The 7126-nt window shown below is 39.9% G+C and overlaps 1 long non-coding RNA gene across 2 annotated transcripts; it reads right to left on the reverse strand.

Annotated features, from left to right (window-relative positions):
- Positions 1-215: 215 nt before the first annotated feature.
- LOC147262511 (uncharacterized) lies at positions 216-5821 on the reverse strand. 2 transcript variants are annotated; one of them, XR_015112561.1, is made up of 4 exons: positions 5533-5821; positions 4926-5423; positions 1822-2024; positions 216-432 (listed from the first exon to the last, which is right to left on the reverse strand). It is a non-coding gene; the product is annotated as an uncharacterized LOC147262511 (long non-coding RNA). The 2 variants fall into 2 exon arrangements; XR_015112560.1 differs by having other exon boundaries at positions 4926-5821.
- Positions 5822-7126: the final 1305 nt, after the last annotated feature.

Below are 7126 nucleotides of genomic sequence, written 5' to 3' on the forward strand. Positions count from 1 at the left end.
AACAAAAACTTACAGGATTATTTAGTAAAGGCCAAACTCAAACCTATGAGGAATCCTAAGTCCTTTGAGCGCGGAGAATTTTTTCAGCACCATCTTTGGGTGCGCAATAGACACAATAATAATGTTTTTAAGACACAATCAGGAACCAGTATTGATTCTAGAAATTGTGTATATTTAATTTTTTACAAGGTGTGTGACACACAATATGTGGGAGAGACAGGTAACACAATTCGGACAAGATTTTATCAACACAAACATAACATTTATAAAAAGCAAAACACACACATTCCACTCATACAACATTTCATACAACATGGATGGACCGCACTGAAGACCACCATTCTGGAAGGGAACCCACACTGGTCCACACCACAACGTAGGAGAGCAGAGAGAAAGTGGATCAGCCTCCTGGATACTCTTCAGCCATTGGGTCTAAACGATAAATAATAATAAAAAGATGATGAGTAATTATTATTCAAAATATTGAAAAGATAAAATGTTAATTCTGATTCTGACTAATTTGCCTTAACCCTAACCCTAACCGAATCCACCTTCTTGCCTAAACCTAACCGAATTTGAACCTCTACCCCTAACCCTAACCCTAACCGAATCAACCTCCTTGCCTAAACCTAACCGAATTGTAATCTCTAAACCTAAACCTAAGCGAATCGACCTCCGTGCCTAAATCTCAGCGAATTTTAACCTTTAAACCTAAACCTAACCGAATTTGAACCTCTAAACCTAAACTGAGTGAATCAACCTCCTTGCCTAAACCTAACCCTAGTTGGAACCAAGTCGAGGTATTATAGCCAGGGGAATTGGGATCAGAGGGGGGAGAATGGCCGGTGCCTTGAGTGTCGTCCTCGAACGACGCTCCAAATTTTATAACCCTAACCCTAACCCTAAACCCTAAACCCTAACCCTAACCCTAACCTCCTCCCTTTACTCTCGCCTAACCCTAACCCTCACGCACACACACACACAGGCACACACTTCAGCACACAGCAAGAGCTATCCACCCCATACTAACTTGCAAAATTCATACCCAACAAAGTACTACCAATACACTCCAAACCACCCCAAACATGCTCCTAGACACTTTCCACAGGACACTTTTCACACAAAACACTTGAATGGGGGAATTTAAAATCCACATTACTCAGGCTAGGAACATCCTACAGACTCGGAACTAGGCTCGTTGGAAAGCCCGTGCCCACATTTGGGGGGGGGGGGGGGGGGGGGGTCCAGAGTCTCAGCACTCTGCCCCCTACAGCTCAAAAGTGCACCACCAATCAAGCTCAAAAGAGGGGCTTATTCACCAATCACTCCGCCCCCTTTGCTCCAATCAACTTGAAACTTTCACCAATCACTCCGCTGACCATCACAACCCTATGCACCAACTTTCACTCTCCTACACCTTACGGTTCCAAAGTGCACCACTTTGGGTGGGGTGGTACTCTTACCTTATACCTATCCCTATCAAGGCTAAGGCGAAGGTGAAAGCATGTAATGGTAGGAAGGGGAATGAGAAAGTTAGGTAGAGGGAAGAGAATAACATTCGAAGAAAATACAGTGAAGAATAGAGGGAAAGAATTGAAAAATTTATTTGAAAAGAAATTGGACATAAAAACAGGACACAGGTAAAGGGATTAACAGAAATTTATTTACAAGACTAACGGCAAGACTACACATAAAGAATTAAAGAATCAGACACCAAACAGATAAGGACAAGAAGGATAAATATGGATTGGACAACATAAAAACATTATTCTAAAAAACATTATTCTAAGAAAGACAAAAGCATTGGAACATAAAAATAACCTTAGAACATTCGTTTGGGGAGGCCAGGTGAGTCTCGGGAGGGTCGTTTCCACCACAATAGCACTGACCACTCCCACATAGGTTTATAAGCTGGAGTTTCCACACTCTTCACTAGAACTGAAGAAGCCTCTCGGATGAGAGGTGAAACGTCTTCAAGATAAACTTACGTCCAGTTGACCAGATTTTACTTCGCTTCGATCAACCTAAGAACAAAATATAATTTTATGAAAGAGGTGTGAGGAACTAAAAGACAATATAAATTGGACAACACAAAAATCATTACATTGAACAAAACAAGGGAGGGATAGAATGAGATACAAAAGGGAATAAAAGGGAAGTGCTTTTTGGGACCGAGTGTTACTTATGCCATACCAGGCAAAGTCACTATTGTGATCAGCTGCGCCTGAGGAAGGCTAAGAATAAGCCGAAACATTGCACTAAGGCTGATCTCATTAAGGCTATAAGCCAATTTTTTGGACTACCCACCACCTTAGGGTGGTAGAAAACTATTTTTTTTTTAATTAATTTTTTGGAGCCCTAGTGGCATTAACCCCTATAAATCCACCCACCCATTCTAAACCCTTAACCCATAAAATTACCATTTTTTGTGGACTGGGGAGTCCAGCCAGTTCCTCTTTGGAGGACTGTGCATCACCACCCTAACCCTCACATCTTACCTTATACCTAAATAAATAAATAAATAAATATAAATATATAAATAACATAAATATACAAATAACCAATAATAAAGATCATTATAATTATTATTCAAATTCATGATTATTAAAAGTTATTAAAAACAAACTAAGATAACATCAAAGTTAATATAATTTATAGCAATATTGTAAATATATGTTTGGTTTAATTCATTACATTTTATTTGGTTAATTTATATGGGATTTTAAGGGTAATATATGATTTCATGGAATGACGTTGATCGTCAAGGGTTTACAAAGGCTTTTTCTTTTGGATAAAAAATTTTGAAAAAAAGTTATTTTGGTTTTTTCAGAAGCCTATAAATACAGGGAAGCCCAGAGGAGGTTCTTTCTTTCTCATTTGACTTTTGAAGAGTGCACATCAGCCTTTTGCATTGGATTGCATTGCCTATTGGTTTATATAAGGAAATTTTAGTTTTTTATTAGATATAGTGTGCCTAGCCTGAAGAAGACTCTATTGAGAGTCCAAACGTTGCCTTGGCACACCTCTTTTAGTTCATTTTTACAAAAATAAATATTATTTCTTTGTTTTAAACAAGGGGAATATTTCATTTCATGTTAAATCATAGCTTTCAAAATCTAAAAAGACAACTTTAATTTATAATATAAAAAACATTATTTCTTTTTTTTTTTGCTTGACCTCAGAGTAAACTAGTTATTACTTTATCAATTTACCTGTAGAGAATGTTTAATTAACATGTCAGAAAATAATTATTAGTGCCCATCACAGTTTCCATTTTTACGAGACAATGTGAAGAGGCTTATGTTGTGAGAAAATCTTCAAGATGATCAATAAAGTTTACAATTCTAAAAAATGTAATTAAAGTAGTAAATATTCACAAGGTTAAAACCGAAGAATGTTTGTCTGAAATATGTCAAATATTTGATCTTGCCAATATTGAAAGATTTTTGTTGGTGGTGTTGTTGTTGATCAAATAAAAAGTCAGTTCTAGTTCTTCCACAGTAGACCAGACCATATCCACAGGGATCAGTTGTAAGAACCCATTAGAGGTTTTCATCATGTTCATGTAATGTCCTCAATGGCTTCAATTCAAAAGGGTCGGCTGCGACTCTGATGACAATGTTGTTGTGGCTTCACAGTACAGCTGATTTTAAAGGAACACAACTTTTTTTTTTTAGGGGAAATATGGCAGTTGTCCATTCTCCCCGGATGAAGAAGATGGATGCTCTTCTCTCCTCTGTATGTGCAGTAGGGAGCTGAGACGCTCAGAGATTGACTGGCTGCTGGTTTGCTCAGCACCTTCAACGGTTAGCGGATGTGCAGGTTAGCAGCTCCAAAAACCTGTCGCTCCTACCCTGTTTATTCTGGTTTGGTTTGTCGTAATCCTCCTCATCCTTTCTATCGTAATTTATTATTGAGTTAGGCTAAATAGCCTATCTGCTAATTATTCGCCAACTAGCGTTCAGCAGGTCTCTGCGGGTCTCAGCTCCCTACTGCACAGGACAGAAGTTTTGGGTTTTTTTTTCATCTTTTATCTTCCAAGACAAAGAATTCATAGAATTTAACCAAGTTACAGCAAATTATGGTATTAACAAAAACAAATTTCTGGAATATCTTCAGCTCAAATCTATAATACAGGCACAGTTTGACCCTACCCAGTTAGACTTAGAGCTTCCACCCAGAATAACAGATTTTTTACAAATTTCACCCCCTAAGCTACTGTCTAAAATTAACTCAATAGTTTCTACAACAGAACTTATAATCTCTATTCCTTCCTCCAAATGGGAGAAAGATCTGTCGATCAACCCACACCCTAACTTTTGGATACAAATCTGCTCCAACACATTCAGAATGATTCGCAGTGGTAACCTACAATCAATAAATTACAAGGTTCTCCACAGAACACACGACACAGGACAAAGGATGTTCCAGATGGGCCTCACACAAACAAACATTTGTCCATATTGTGCGACTGGCTCACCAGACTGCTATCTGCATGCTATATGGCTTTGTACACCTGTTAACAATTTTTGGCAGGGGTTTGTTTGTTTTTTTGTGGGGTTTTTTTGTTGTTGTTTTTTTTCTGCTATCGCTGTTGTTTTTGTCTCCCCCCTCCCCCTTGTCTTCCCTATCCTGTCCCTGTTCTCTCTTCCTGTCCACTCCTGTCCTCAGTCCGGTAGCTTCATCAATGAACCAACACCATTCCTAATAAAGTTAAACATAAATGGCAATAGGAGGAGTTTATCAGATTCCTCCTATGCAGAATAAAACTGCTTCAGTACAACAAGGCACCAGGAACATGGATGCTGCTGCTGAACAGGACAGGTAAAAAAAAACTAAAAAAAAACATTATTATTTCATAACAAAGCAGACACACACAAAAACAAACCTAAATACATTTTAGAGACAAAAGAAAGGGGACTTACCTGGATTAATACCGACCCAACATGGGGTATTTTGATGAAGGCTGGACGGAGGTGCGCTACGGCCGGCGCTGCTGCAATCGTCCACCTCGACAGGACCGGTGGTACGGATGGCCCACAGGTTCGTGCTCCTTCCTTCCCCATCTAGGGAGGAAATCCTTTTTCTGCCCCTCACCCACACACCAAGTGCTATACACCCCATACCAACTTCCAAAATTCCAACACAACAAAGTACTACCAATACACTCCAAATCACCCCAAACATGCTCCTAGACACTTTCCTCAGGACACTTTTCACACACCTGAAGCCAGGTGTCATTCGCGCCGACATGTATTACAATCTTACTGTATTTAACCTTACGTTTTGCCAGCAGCTTTAGATTTGCCTCAACGTCGCCCGCTCTGGCCCCTGGGATGCACTTCATGCTCGCTGGAGTCTCCTCCACCTTCACGTTGCAGAGAACAGAGCTGCCAATGACTGATGTCAGCTTCACAGCGGGGCTGCGAGCAACAGAGCCGACATGGAGAGTTTCACTCTCAGCGGGTGTGTTGCTGAGTGGGGAAAAGCAGTTGGAAACATGAAGGGGTTGGTGGGTAAACAAGGGCTTACTGCGTCTAGGTTTCCCTCGTGATGTCACCCAGCAGGACTGGCTACTTCCCGGCTGCTTGGGAGCTGCAGGGGAGCTGCTATTGTTGGCTAGTCTAGGTGGCTCCGCACCCGCTAAGGTGGACTGAGGAGCCAAATATAACAAATAGAACGGGGAATTTCAGAGAAAAGTCCTGCTGAAGACTGAAGTAACACAAACCCATGTATTACACCAAAAAATAGTACACAGTGGTGCTTAAAGCGATTAAATTAGCAGTACACCTGAGGGGGGATTGAGAGAGTCGAACAACACAGCGACAGGATTACAGGCAGGAAATGACGCAGAGTAGCATGCATCATAGAAGTGGTCTACTTAGATAACTTTTACTTTAGGCATCTTGTTTTTTTTTAATTTTACATACATGAGTAATTTTATGGTCTTCTTTCATCTTACGTTACTACATGTCTCTTCCCTTATTACAGGTAGACAAAGAGGTCTTCTTGCTAATCGAAGGTGCTCAACTGGCAAATTATCTTCCATCTTAAGGAGATAGGATTGCCCTCTTCAGTTTTTGGTTGCATAAACATACATCCAAGCAAAAACAGGGTCTTTTTGAGAAACCAAGGGAGAAGCTCAAACTTTGAAAGGAAAAACACAGCGGGAAGACATGCCAGACACATCCAACAAAACAAGAAGTAGAGCAAAAGAGTCCACAAAAAAATATTGAAATAGGATGTATTCACACTGCCAATTAGTATTAAAAAAACAAAACAGGTCAGAGCAGAGCAAGGAAGGCTACAATTAACATTCAGGCAGGTTTTGATAAAATACTAAAATAAGGAAAAGCTCTGTTCTTTCCAGAAGGCCAATCTACGAAAGGTCATGAATCTTCATTTTCAATTTGATGTTTGGAACTTCATGCAAAATCCTCTTCCCACAGATGTTTCCATCAAACACATATACAACACTGTCAAACGGTCCATTTTCCCCTTCTACATAGCTACTCAACTAAAAGCAGTGCTGAGTAAAGAGTCTTATGATAACCCTGGCTATGATGTTAATGTCTCTGTGCCAGCTGATGAAAAGTCAACACTGGAGTTTGCAATGGACAGAAATGATCAGATAGATTTTACAACTGAACTTCATGACTCTGTTCAAGAAGTGTTCATTATTTCTGAGGTAAACTTGACAGTTTTCAGTAACCAGAAACAAAACCTGCAAGCTCAAATAAAGTAGCAGGCATATTTGTCAATGTAATCAGCAATCCCATCGCTTTGTCTGTGGATTCCGTATTTGTGTGTGTGTGTGTGTTTTCTTGTACTTCTTACATATTGAGGATTAGAATATGTATTTCACCAACAGAGTGAGGAGATTTTTGGAAAGTGATGACATTTTAGCCTGTCCTCACACCTTCAAAGGGCCGTTTGAAGGTCAAGATTTGGTTTTAGGGTCAAGGTTAGGGTCAGGCAGGCAGTTGAGATGGTTAGGTTTAGGGTGAGGGGCTAGGGAATGTACTATGTCAATGAAAGTCCTAACAAACATATAACTACAAGGGTGTGTGTGTGTGTGTGGATTCCAATCCTTTTGGAAACTATGCAGATTTATGCATGAGGTAGG

The sequence above is a fragment of the Aulostomus chinensis genome, chromosome 4, assembly GCF_037954235.1.
Source record: "Aulostomus chinensis isolate RoL2024-O1b breed Wild chromosome 4, RoL_Achi_v1.0, whole genome shotgun sequence".
NCBI classification, from domain to species: Eukaryota; Metazoa; Chordata; class Actinopteri; order Syngnathiformes; family Aulostomidae; genus Aulostomus; species Aulostomus chinensis.